Source organism: Populus euphratica, unplaced genomic scaffold, assembly GCF_000495115.2.
Source record: "Populus euphratica unplaced genomic scaffold, PopEup_1.0 scaffold203.1, whole genome shotgun sequence".
Classification (NCBI taxonomy): Eukaryota; Viridiplantae; Streptophyta; class Magnoliopsida; order Malpighiales; family Salicaceae; genus Populus; species Populus euphratica.
Window position 1 is genome coordinate 541,636 of NW_011499983.1, and position 14,291 is coordinate 555,926.

The 14,291-nt window shown below is 30.6% G+C and overlaps 1 protein-coding gene and 2 long non-coding RNA genes across 8 annotated transcripts in view; all 3 read right to left on the bottom strand.

Annotated features, from left to right (window-relative positions):
- LOC105139948 (mediator of RNA polymerase II transcription subunit 15a-like) overlaps positions 1-14,291 on the bottom strand; it is a 102,259-nt gene that overhangs the window by 73,868 nt on the left and 14,100 nt on the right. The window lies entirely within an intron of this gene.
- LOC105139946 (uncharacterized) lies at positions 5,413-7,490 on the bottom strand. 2 transcript variants are annotated; one of them, XR_845092.1, is made up of 3 exons: positions 6,879-7,490; positions 6,141-6,306; positions 5,413-6,058 (listed from the first exon to the last, which is right to left on the bottom strand). It is a non-coding gene; the product is annotated as an uncharacterized LOC105139946 (long non-coding RNA). The 2 variants fall into 2 exon arrangements; XR_845091.1 differs by lacking the exon at positions 6,879-7,490 and having other exon boundaries at positions 6,141-6,588.
- Positions 12,542-13,832, bottom strand: LOC105139944 (uncharacterized). The gene is made up of 2 exons (XR_845090.1): positions 13,799-13,832; positions 12,542-13,679 (listed from the first exon to the last, which is right to left on the bottom strand). It is a non-coding gene; the product is annotated as an uncharacterized LOC105139944 (long non-coding RNA).

Below are 14,291 nucleotides of genomic sequence, written 5' to 3' on the forward strand. Positions count from 1 at the left end.
ATAGGTGGTATGATTGCCCTTTTAATTTATCATCTATAAAATCCTCTCTTGCTTCCCTTCATTTCTACTCAACCTATACATTCAACCAAAATAGAAGTGTGTAGAAATGACAAGTTTCTGAAGTCATCAAATAAAAAGTATTTGTATTTTTGGTGGATTTAGTCCTAGAAAAGAAAAGGAGTTTTTAGAATCAACAAATCATCTTGGTTAGGTGCTAGATGAGAGAAAGATTTTTTTAGTGTTTGGGGGAGATAGTCTAGGGTTAATGGAGGTGTGTCAATAGCTGTATTTTTAGGAGGTAGTCAAGTTTTGGGGGTCATCCCTCAAGCTTTGGCACAAGGGGATATCATTGGAAAAATAATTGGAGAGGAACTTCAGGTCTCCACAATGTTGGCTCGAATGAATGCAATGTTTAACCATGCTGATGCCTTTATTACCTTACTAGGTGGTCTAGGCACATTAGAAGAGATCTTTCATATTTTCTCTTGGGCCCAACTGCACATTCACCATAAACCCATAGGTTTGTTATTATGATAAGTTGTTATCTTTTTTTTTTTATTATGCTGTGGGACAGGAATTTTTAACATCTTATACACGACAGATCATAATCTCTACTACTACTGTTGAACAATTGATTGACCAACTACAATCTTTCATTCCTGTAATTGATATCTCCATGAGTCATATAAATTGGTCATCTAAGGAAAGCCGTAAAAAGCTTAGATTGGATTTGAGTCTTCATTTGTGAATTTTTGTGTCTTTTTGTTTTATTATTATGTTTTGTTATTTCTTATTTTTGTTTAAGTGTATTTTAGGTTTGTCAATATTTATTATTTCAGGTGATATCTTCTATACTCTATCTTTCTACTTTAGAACATTGAGGACACTGTCCCGTTTTGGTTAAGGGGACAGAGTAGTTATTGATAAAAAAATATTTTTTATTTCATAAAGCATGCGCATAATCGTTGTTACTATGATGGTAGAATAAAGGAGCTTTTTTATTAAAGTGACTCTTAAGACGCATCTTAGTAACCATTCTTAACAAGGTCTATTATAATACTTCCTGAAATATTCAGGTTTACAAACTCTCGTATTATTTTCACTTAATTCTGCTCATATACTGATTTAACCATTCTTAACAAGGTCTATTATAATACTTCTTGAAATATTCAGGTTTATAAACTCTCGTATTATTATCAATTAATTATGTTCATATATTAATTTTATATGTATTCTTAAACCTTGATTTTCACACATACACTTTAACATATGATTGTGGGTTGCATATTGGATTATTATATTATTTATGTTCTTTTGTTAAAGGTAACAACTAAGGGAAAGTGATAGTATATAATTTAAAAAAAAAACAAAAAAAAATGATGATAATAAAAATATAGATAAGTTTGGTTTTGTAGCCTCACTAACCTAAACAATTAAGCCCGAATGGGTGTTTTAACACCTAATACCTTAAAGTTAACTAACTTGGGAGCTATTGGCCCAACGTTTGTAAATGAGGTCTTTGCTCCTAACAATAAAAAGATTCTTGGTTGTTCTCCTATTATATGAGAGAGGTTATAATTCTCATATTACCTAGTAAAATCTTTCTATACTTGCCTATGAACGTAGCCCTAATTGGGTGAGCCACATAAAATCTTGTATGTTTCATTTCTCATTTTATCATATTCCTTACCTTTTATCTTATCGGGTTTGCATGCCAGTATCCTAACTGTGGTATCAGAACCTTCATGGTTGGTGTTTTTAATACATAAAAGTTATTTGTGTATACTTTTATTATTCATGTTTACGACACTATTCACTTATAAGCACCATTCATCTATATGGTATTGTTCATATACATTACTGTTGGTGTATATAGAAAGTCAGTTTGGTGATCAAATACAGTCTAGGAAGTTCTGTCTAAGGAGATTGGGTTTTAAGCGGGACCATTAGTAACCCCTCTAATCTTTCCTAGAACTTATTTAGTGAAGTATTATTCACACGATATTATTTATGTACACATTACAAATATGTGAAACGGTGATAGTTGAATAGATCACAGTGAATAAAATGGCAGTAATTTCTCACTATGAAAAATGAGAATCAAGGCAATCTTAAGGAAAGACAATTGCTTAACAACAATTGGGGATCGGCCTGAGGAGATCATTGATAATGCAAAATGAAATGAGATAGATGAAAATGTTATTACTAACTGATTAGTACTTAAAAGTGCATTTTTATCAAGGTTTTATATCATCATTTTGTACTTGAAGTATCAATAACTCCTTAACTAAAGCATGTTTTATAATAATATATCTAATAATATAAGATACTTTTAATTTATGGTAAATATTCATTTTAAATACAGGCCCATCACATAAATGACAGGATTGATTGATGAATTTAAGAACTGAAATTGAAAGGACAAAGAGATGACCAAATTTAGAAAAGAGATGTCGGTGTAGTCCATACCGGAACACTGTTCGGTAATTGGATCATATTTGGAGCTGTAGATCTTAGATTTAGGTCCACTTTATATGGATGGAAATGTAAGACATAGGCCTACAACTTTCATATGAAGTCCAAGATCTAAAAAGACCATTTTCAAGTCTAAATTAGAGCAACAACAAAGAAGTCCGAATCTATCTTCCAGCCCGAGCACTGTTCAATATTTAGCCCATATCTGGAGTTCTAGATGTTCAAATGAGCTGAATTGTTTACACAAGAAAGCCGAGACCATTTCCTACAACTTTTATATTTTCAAGTGGCTCCAATTTTGATGTTATCAATGACGTTTTGGGCAGACAAGAGAAGATAAGGATTGTCACCAAGTCAAGAGTTGGCCACCCACTTATCAATTAGTCATCAAATCAATAGTTCTCAATTTTAGCCTATAAAAGGAGGCATTTGCCATGCATTTAGGCATCTTGGTCTCTAGATCAAGATCATGTTTTTGCTTTCTCTCTTTATATTTTTTGTAATGTTTATGCTTTGCTTTTATTAATATCAAGTTTATGCCTTTCATTTCTTTTCCTTTACTTAGTTAACTCTTATCTTATTTATGTTCTTATTTTATTTATTTATTTTTCTTTCCTTTATTATGTTTAGTTAAGTTTATTATGTCAAGGTGAAAAGGTTACATTAATGGTGTAAGAATAAGTATAATGTAAACTTAATATGGACTTTAATGTTTGATACTAACATGTTTTGTGTTTGTTATCTTGTTCAATCTTCAATACTTTGCTTGTTAAATGACTAATTTTGATTTATGTTGTATAAAACTTGGTACAACAAATGCTTAACACTTTCATAGTTCATATTGTATGGTATAACCAACACTTGAGCTATTAAAGGAACTTGATTTGTTGTTAATATAAGTTATAATCATGAATGCTTAACAAGATTTATAAGTATTAGCATTAATCGAATAAGATGATTAATGTAATCATGTTAACAATTTATAATCTGATTAGAACCTCCTTTATATGTGGTTTCTAATTGAATAATAAGAGTTTATACTATACTTGTTTGACATAACATTAGTGGAACTTCTAACCTTGACATTTGTTATTATCATTGTTCAATCATTATATTAATATTTTATTTTAAAGTTCTCATCATCTTCTTCTTCTTCTCCTTCTTTTTCTTTATTATTATTATTGTTGTTGTTATTGTTATTGTTATTGTTATTACTACTACTATTACTATTAGTAGTAGTAGTATTATTGCTATTATTATTATTGTTGTTGTTATTGTTATTGTTATTGTTATTACTACTACTATTACTATTAGTAGTAGTAGTATTATTGCTATTATTATTATTGTTGTTGTTATTGTTATTGTTATTGTTATTACTACTACTATTACTATTAGTAGTAGTAGTATTATTGCTATTATTATTATTGTTGTTGTTATTGTTACTATTGTTGTTGTTTATAATTGTTGTCTATAATTTGTATAATTAACCTCTTTATGGTTTGACCCCGGTCTTGCTGGGTTATTTATTAATTCGACACTCTTGCACTTAGAAGAAGACATCAATATTTTAGTATTGTGATAGTATATTGATTTTCTTAGATTGTTGTAGCGTTATCCATAATAGAAGCCGAGTATATGGCAGCTACACAAGCTTGTAAATAAGCAATATGGATGAAGAAACTTATGGAGGAGTTCGAGCACAAACAAGAGAATATTCTTTTGTATTGTGATAGTCAAAGTGTCTTGCATATTGTAAGGAATCCAATGTTTCATTCAAGAACAAAACACATAAATGTTAAGTATCACTTTGTTCGCGAAGTGGTGGAAAATGGAAGTGTGGATTTTCAGAAGGTTCACACAAAGAAAAACCCAGCAGATGCTTTGACGAAACAGGTCAACATTGATGAGTATATATGGTGCAGATCCTCTTATGCCCTAGCAGAAACATAAACAGCATGAAGATGACAAGTATAAAAAGAATAGAAAAATCATAGATGATTAATTATGATGACTTGATTAAATCATCAAAGTATTCAAGTGGAAGAATAAAAAGTCATCACTTAATTAATTAGTGGAAGAAAAAAAAGTGGAGTTGTTGGTATAATTAGAGATGAGTTGTTGATATAATTGATGGAGTATAAGTGGAGATGAGTTATTAGTATAATTTGTGGCATAATTGGTGCCATGATTTATGGTCTTTATCCCCTCACTCTTCCTATAAATAGGCAATGCCTCCAAGCTTATTTTGCACACCAAAATAAAGAGAAGAACAAGAGAGTGAAGAGAGAGTAATCTAATAAAATTGTGAGGTGTTTTCTCTTAATAATAGAGAGATTCTTAGTTGTTCTCCTATTATATGAGAGAGGTTGTAATTCCCATATTATTTAGTAAAATCCTTCTATACTTGCTTGTGGACGTAGCCCTAATTGGGTGAATCATGTAAATTCTTATGTATTTCATTTCTCATTTTATCTTATTCCTTATATTTTGTCTTGTCGGGTTTGTATACCAGTATTCTAACAGGTTGTTGGTCAAACTCTTTAAAACTGGGATTCAATAAATAGGGAAAGGTTGCAGATATCAATCATTATTGTAGTCATTTTTTCCTCAGCAATATCTAAACCATGAGAGATCATTAAACAACAAACAGGAAACCTAACATCGAAAACATAAACCTAATTATAATTTATATAAAAAATTGAATTTTACATCTACACAATGAATGGAGAATATCTGCATCCCTATCATACTTTGTAGAGGGTTAATTTCTAAGATGCTTGCAGGATGAAATTTCTCTAAGAAATTTGAGATCTAGGAGCCCCAGTAACCATTTTGTTTCTTGTAACCAGTCTTTTACAGGTGAATCAGTACCTCACCAGCTTATGCTAGTTTTGACATAAATGGCATTTGAGTTTCATGCCTTGGACACAAATTATAAGTGAAAAAGAATATAGTTATTGTAACTATTGCAACATTGAAAAAAATAGGGTAGGTTTAAAGTCAATTGAATTGCAAATTACACTCCTACAGAGATAAATGTTGACATATGATTCACTTATTTAACAAAGTAATATCTAGAGCTTATAAGAGCAAGGAATTTCTCAAGAATATATGAAATATAAATATACAAAGCCTACAACTCCACTAGGACTAGCAGAATTTGTCGCCATCACATATCACATGACATCTCATGAACGCTAAAGAATCAACAGATTTTTTTGCATAAGAAAGCTGGATACTACCTATGGCTTTTTCATTGGAAACAGTAGCTAAAATTTATAAAGGAGAAAGAAGAGCCTCCCCATTGTCTCTCCCTTCTTCTTTAGTCCTAACACTCTTAATAACAGGTTCACCAGCAGGATTGGTTAGTCTACCATCTAATAGGCAGCATATTAACCAAAATTATGGAAGTTAGACCTCTTTTTCTTCCATATCATTACTAAGAACAACATAAGCTACTCAGGATTTTGTTTTCAGTTGAAAATTGATGCTAGCAAGTGATGCGTGCATACGATTTCTCGAGATGTTGAAGGCTTTCCAAGTTCTGTATCTCTCCAGCAAGTGATGTGCTGTGCAAAAATCCCTAAAGGAAATTGCAATGGAATGAGAAAAAAAAAAAACTGAAATCAAATGAAAACAACAGGAAAAGTCAGAGTTAAGTTTACAATGTTTTAAGATCCAATAAGTCACCCGAAGTAAGACTAATTAACCTCAAATTAATGTCTGAAAGCCCTCTAAAAAAATCAATAGGTTCCCATATTATCGGTGAGTTATCCTTCCACCCGAGATCCAAGCTAGTAGACTGCAGAATGACCTGAAGTGCTGACACCTCTGCAAAATTCAACAACCAAGAGAGAAAGAAGAATCAATAATATCAAATCCGAGGTGAAAATTCACGCGGACCCAAATTTTAATATTTTTCTTGTTTTTTGAATCAAAATAGAAAAAGCATTAAAGTAATGGACAAACACAACACCAGAAATTGGAACACAAAATGGCCACATGCTAATTGCTTCGACCACATAAGGACTCTGATCTACAACAATTTCTCTCATCCTTTGGATTTCCAATAAACTTCTGGTGTTGTGTTTGTTCATTACTTCAACTCAACAGAATAACCTCCAAGTGGGTTTATGTATTAAATACATAATGTTGTTGTCCCAATCATAGAGAGAAATAGCCACCACATTAGCTCAACTTCAACAGAATAACCTCTCCCAATGTTGGGAAGAAACCTAAGGTGAGGCCAAGTGGGTTTATGCATTAAAAACATAATGAAGAACTGTTCTAATCCACACGTCTCTTTTTTTTTTGTAATGAACATTCAACTAAAACTCAAAACCTCTAGCAGAATGACATAATGAATACGACGAAAACCAAAAGGCAATGAAAAGAGAAAGAACCTGGGAAAGAAGAACATCCACTAAGGAATGAAAAGCTCCAGCAAACCAACTGAAAAAAGATCGTGCAGAGATAGTGATGATAACCAACACAAACCGACATTAAAAGAAAAGAAACTAAAAAATCAGGAAGATAAACTCAATGAAATCAACAGAAAAAAATAAAAAACAAAAGCATGTAAATCAAACTAAAGGAAGAGGAGCTCTACAAAAATGAGCACCAATGGTAGAAAACCATATGAACAGAAAAGAAAGCAAAAAAAAGAAAACCAAAGAAAGAGGCATGAAAGAAAACCACGACAAAATGCAAATGAATCTGTCTACTCCAACCCATAAAAATATGTGAAAGCATGGGAAATTAACCCAAGGATAAGAGAAGAACCAATGGAAGAAGAAAAAAAAAAAGACTTCGTGCACTGATGACGTAGCAACAAATGGCCAAAGAGTGATGCCGAGACTTGAAAGCAAAAGAAAATAAGAAATAAAGAGCTAATTGGAAATTCAAGACCCAGCCTCAAGAAAAGTCCTTGCGATGAAGGCTCTCAAGAACTGATAAGTCATCACTAAAAAAAGGAAAAACCAAAAACACCCCCAGCAGAAACGACATGACATGAACTGAGAATTGCTTCCCAGCATCCTGTGTTACAGTCACTCTTCCCTGAATAGTAAGTCACTCTTTATTATTTCGGTAGAGAGTCTGATTTAAAATTAAATGTATTGAATTCAATCTAATTTATTTTAAAAAATTAAATTTTAATTTTAATTTTAATTTTTAATTATATTTTATTTAAAAAATTAAAAAAATCATTTGATGATGTAATATTTACAGAATTTAATTGCAATTTTAATTTTATTTTTGATAATATTTTATCTGATAATGTTACGCATTTAAAAAATCAAAGCACTTGTAGTTTTTGTTGGATAAATTTAATACATGATATAATTTTTTTAATTTAACTTTAATTATATATATAAACTCATGTGCTTTTGACGTAATCGTTTTTAATTCATCTTTATGTGTTTAAGAGTTAACTTTTATAACATGTAACAATATAATTCTTTCATTGTATTAAATCAACATTGAAGGAAAGTTAACATGCTAAAGTAAATTATAATTCATTATCCTTAATAATTATTAATCCACGTGGCTGAAAACAATTCCAAGAAACAATTATGACTTACTATTTATTTAAAAATATTTTTAATCATAGTTTTAACCAAACACTTGTTTTAATCAAACACTTATTTAAATCAATTATACCACAATAAAAAAAAATAATTTTTAAAAACTAACTTTTTTAAACTTTAACTACAAAAACTACCATAAAACATACACATGTATAAGTAATAATTTTATGGTTTCATGCTACTACGCAAGTCCGGTTCTTTTTTATTTGTTCAAAAAACTCCTTAGTGATGCAAGTATGTTTTAATGAAGTTAAAAAAAAATAACTCGGAATATAGATTTAGATCTAATTGAGAAAAAAAAACATGTGTAATCTAGTTAGATATATAATAAAAGAACAAATAACCATAGTTAATGGTACAATTTTTAAAATATAAATAATAGGAACCTGAAAAAAAAGGTCACCGAAACAAAAAAAAAAAAAGACAATAAGCTATGATTCCAACCAATTAAATTTAAAAAAAAAAAGAAAAAAAAACTTACTCTAGTCAACTTGAATTAGCATGTGAAATATACAAATCATATCATGAGACCAAGATAAGCTAATAATTTTTTTTTAAAAAAAAAATCTAAAGTCCAATTCTAAATAAATCAAACATAGAGGGATGAAATTGAAAAACAAAAGGACAAAAAAAATCAGCAATTTAGAAAAGATCATTAAGCTTAACTCTAAAACAATTTAAAGCTAAAAGATAAAATGTAATAAATATTAAATTAAAAAATTTTATAAAAAAAATTCAAACCAACTTAGACTAACTTGTCAAACTCATGGTCTATATGATGAGACCAGGATAAGGAAATATAAAGGATAGAAGAAAATAATGAAGCCCAATATAAAAAATCTTAATTCTTGAAGGGTGTAACTAAAAAAGAAAATTAGTTACCAACAAGTATAATATTGAAAAATGAAATAGAAAAAAAAATAATTTAAAAAATTTATCAAAATAAATTCAATATAGAAAGATAAATAAAAAGAATTAAGATAACCCATACTATTTTTAAAATTAGCAAAAAATTATATAGAAAGAAAATAAATAAAAATAACGGAGCTCGATATCCAATTGAATAAATATTGAAGGATGAAATTAAAAAAAAATACAAGTTCTTTTTATAAAAAAAACAAGCAAACATAGGCAAACCTTAAGTTAATCTTTAAAACTCGTAAGCGTGAAATCATAAACATGGGTTCAATCAATAAGTTTAACTCCCAATCAATTTAATGTTTAATGATAAATTTAAAAAAAAAAAAACTATCAAAGTGAAAAAGTAACAATAAAAAGAATGATGATCAAATTTAATAGGAAAATGAAATGAGAATGAAATTATATAAAAAAATCAATTTAAAATATTATCTAAAATAAAACAAATAGAAATCAAAAGAATGAGAACTTAATTCCCAACTAATTTAATGTTGAAGGATAAAATTAGAGAAAAAATCAATTTAAAAAATTATCAAGTGAAAAAAAACAATAATTAAAAGAATGAAGATTAAATTTGCTAGGAAAGAAAACCTAAAAAGGATAAAATTATATAAAAAAAATAATTTAAGAAATCATCTCAAATAAAATAAATCAAAGTCAAAAGAATAAAGACTAAAATTAAAAGAGAATAAAAATAAAAAAGAATTCTAAATTTATGAATTATTTCAAATAAATTAAATTAAAAAATAAAGATAAAATATAAAAAAATTAAATTAAAGAGTTGCTTTGAAATTTTATAAGATAGAATTTAAAATAAAAAAGGATAAATGAGGGGGGAAAAAGTGCTCCCAACACCAAGCCAGAGTGTTTATTAACTAGGCAATCTTGCACCTAGGAAAAATAATAAGACAATTCAAATACTGCTAAGATAATTAAAATGTTTCCGTGAAAGGTAGTGTTTAATAACTAGATAACCTTGCACATAACGCTTGAAAGGCATATAAATCATTCACTTACTAGCGTGGGTTTATGCATCAACAAAGTTTTTTAAGTAATATTTAATCTTTATTTAAATATAAAAATACTCCTACCGTAATGAATTTAAATTTCAGGATGCAATATCATTTATATCTAGCCTTGGGAATGAGGCTGAAAGTGGCAGGACAACGTGGCACTGCTGTTTCTTTTCCACCGCTAAGGCAGTGGCAGTCGCGGTGGGAAAGAAGAAAATTTAGGGAAGATGAAGTTTTTATGTGGCTTTTGGTCGTTTACAATGAAAAAATGAGGGGAAATCGTTTATGGTGGAGCTGCTGTGGCTGGTGTATTTGGGTATAAAAGGAACTACCTCTGTGGGAGTGTTGGCTGCCACTGGTATTGCTGTTGACCAGGAGGAAGAAATGGAAAAGCTTGGCTTGCTCCTGGCATGGTGTCGACAGTGATAGGGAAGAAGACTGTGAGAGAGATATATTTTTATACTGTGTTTTATGTTTTTGACAATAATGGACTGAGGGATGATTTTTGTTGATGAAAAATAGGTTTATGAAGGCAATGAAGATAGCTTGGAATGGGAGGAGACGAAGGGTCAGGTGCTTTTGTGTGAGTGGCGGCTGGGTTAGTAATTTTTAGTGGCTCCCCTATTTTTAGGTTAATTTTTTATGGCCTCCTCTCTTTGCCAGAATTTTTTAATATTTATAGGTAATTTTTTTAGTTTTTTTAATTGCTTGGTTCTCAATAAATTTAAATTCACTTTAGTTCTTTATTTTCTTTTTTTATGAATTTGATCCTTTTTTTTTCATTCTTTTCCTATTTAGTTTTATATTTTGATTTTTTTAAAAAAATAGCAACGTCAACCGATGAAAAAAATTAATCAAAAATATTAAAATAAACATGTTAATAGTTGACAGCATTAAAACAAAATTTTAAATTTTAAATTCTTTTGAAAAAACATTGAAAATGATGAATGTATCAAAAATATAATTTTATAGTTTTTTATTGTTTTTTTTTGCTATATCTAAATTTTAAAAAATATTTTAAAAAACAGGATCAAAATTGACTTATAACAATTATCATTATCATATACATAACGTCTTGTAAGGAACTTTAGAAAATAAGTTTTTATATATATATATATAAAAGCCTTTCGAGAAAAATCCACTAATAAGTTTTTGATATTAACAAATCATGAGGTGGTTATTCTTGTAGATATTTCAAAACTCAATTATTTTGAGAATAATGGTTTTCTCTTTGTTTTAAAAAATGGTGTTACTGGGGATGGGGACTACCTGTTGTGTGAAGAATGTATAGCATTCTTAATGAAAGGTTTGTGTGCGGGTGATTTGCTCGAGATTTGTGATTTGATGACCTATTTATTGTGTGACAAATATCTAGGGTTTAACTTGAGAGTCATTTCCGGTTGCCAAACAAGTGGATTCCGTAGTGTGGGTTGGAACTATTAACTTGAGAGTCAATGGGGTGTTTATCAGTTTCAGGTAATGTCAGTGTGAGAACTACTGCTTTAGCTGAAGACTGTGTGGTAACTAAAATAGCAAAGCTTGTGGAAGAAGCTCAAAGCAGCAAGTCTAGAACTCAAAGATTCATGGACAAATCTGCTCAGTACTATACTCCAGGTTAGGCATACTGCAGTCCAATTACTCATCCAGTTTTATAGGCTTTCACTGAAGTAGAGTCCCGATCGAGAACGAGTATTTGGACAGCCCTTTATATATATATATATATATATATATATATTGGTAAAGGAAGATTGCTCACAGAATTTCCGGAACAGGTAGAAAGCCTATATATCCCAGTAAGAATAAACACTGTGATTCAGATTTCAAACACGCATAAATACAACATCTATGGAATAACTTTGGTCTTGAAAGTCTTTGGCAGTTTTATAAAATAACCATGATTCCTCTCGATTTGTAATCCGATATGTGTAAATCAATCGGTTCCTTTAAACCAACGATATATAATGTGTTATAACCTAATCTTTATTTTTTTAAAAAAAATTAAATAAAAAATAATAATAATATTAATTTGAGAATTGGATCAACACAAACACAAATTGGGAATTTAAGGACCAATAAAGATGTGATTATAAATTTAAAAGTTAATTTGTTCAGATATTAGAAAAATTAATAAGTTTGAGGACTTAAATAAATTTTGAATTAGTTAATTAATAAAAGTGAGAGCTTACTTGAAAAAATACTAAAATTTGGGGCTGATTTAAATCAATATTGTAAGAAATTAAAATCCAAAAATCAAAGTGAATAGATTGCAATTGATTTTTTAAAAAATAATTTTAAAAGAATTAAAAGTTGAATAGCAATTAAAAACTAAATTAATGAAATTGAAAATCAAGAACGGTTTTGTAAATGACACCGAAAGCTAATGCAGAGGCAAAATTAAAATAGCCATTTCAGGTGAAAACAGCGCCGTCTCAAAACAAGCTATTCATCTCCTTCATCCCACCGATTCAAAGGAAACGGCAGCAGATCATTGTCACGTATCCCCCACGATGTGACACTAACAGTCCAGTAATGGGTATCCTTCTTTTATCATGCACGACTGAACCGTGCTAATCTCCACACTATCCTGGGAGAGATGAAGGGGCATTCTCTTGCCCTATAAGACCACAACACACAGAGACGACGAGGCAGGCGGGAAGAAAAACAGAGACAGAGAGAAGACAGAGAGACTTGTGACCTTACTCCAGCGAAAGGGAACTTCAACTTCCCCTTACCGTAGGTTGTTGATCCAACCAACCAAATACAAACCCAGAGAAACCAGGACGAACAGAGAAAAGCCACAAAGAAGGGGAGAACCTCAAACAAATAATACAAAAAAACACAGACAAAAAATGAAGGAACACAGATAACACAGAGAGAGACAAAGAGGAACAATAACAGGGAGAGACAGAGGGAACAAGAGATATATATATATATAAAAAGAGAGAGAGAGAGAAAACAAGCAGAGAAAAGCAAGAACAGAGGTGAAGTGAACGAAAAACAGAAGTAGAGGGGAAGAAAGTAACATTGGTTAGCCAGCCCTCCATCACCATCGTCTTGGTCTTTAAGTAGCAGCTCCAGGTAAGTCTTTCTTTCTCTTTCCCCCACTTTGCAGCTTCAATTCTTAATAATAATTGTAATAATAATAACAAACATGGATTGTGGATCATAAGGAACAGCAAACGAAATTTGTCATGATATATATATATAAATAACAGTATGTAAGAAATGGTTACGGTGGCGAATCTAGAAGGTGACAGGCCAGTAACAGTGGCCGTGGTAGTGAAGGTACTATGATGGGGGATCGTGAGGTAGCATGTTGACGGCAGTGTAGCGCCGCACCATGTGGGATTCTGTAGGCCTAAAATGATCTACAGGCTCCATGCAATAATTGCGACAATGATTGAGCATAACCTCTCTAGATAGTGCATGTCTGCATAGCTTTCTTCTTCAACCCTGAGTCAGTGTCATAGAATATCATCATATTTCTGTAGAAGTAGACTCATAATGAAAGAGCATATTCTTTCTTTCCCTGGCAAATTATAATGGCAACAGGAAGCATTGTAATCTAGATTGATTCAAAATGAAGAGTCAAAGATCTAACAAACCATCTTCATTTGCATCCATACTTCCAATAGCTCTTTCCACTCTATAAACGAATTTCAAACAAAACTTTAACTATAGCAATCTGAAAATGGAAATATATAAAGTTAAGCATGAAAAATGTTTCCAAGACTTCATTACAAGATAAAAAAAAGTAATGGCAACTGAGAAAGCTCCAAAAGAACAGGCAAGATGACACAGTACCTGAAACACTAGATTTTGGTACTTATATCAGATTCAAATTTATCCAGGTAAAAAACCAAGGTTTGGATTGAAAAATAAAGCACTAATAATGGAAAGTACTTTATTTTTTTAGTACATGTCAAAACACCCATACATGATCCAAGGACAGAGGATCGAACGGAACAATCTACAAATCCTCAATTGAACAACAAACAAAAAACAGATCAAGCTTTGATGGGCCCAGCACCATCCAATGTGTCTACTTGTAGTCACCTTGTGAATAATACATTTAGGTAACTTGACCTTCTTGATGCAAAGAGATCAAGCCATCCAAACTTCATGCCAGAGACATTGCTATCCCAAATTACAGCTGCAAATATAAAGGAAAGCTCTTTAGTTGAAGAGATGGTGCATTGTTTCATAGCAATTGTTGCCATGAAAATATATATTCATGAATAAAAACAGTAGAACATGCAGAATAATCTCTGAAAGTGAAGTTGCCATACCAATTACT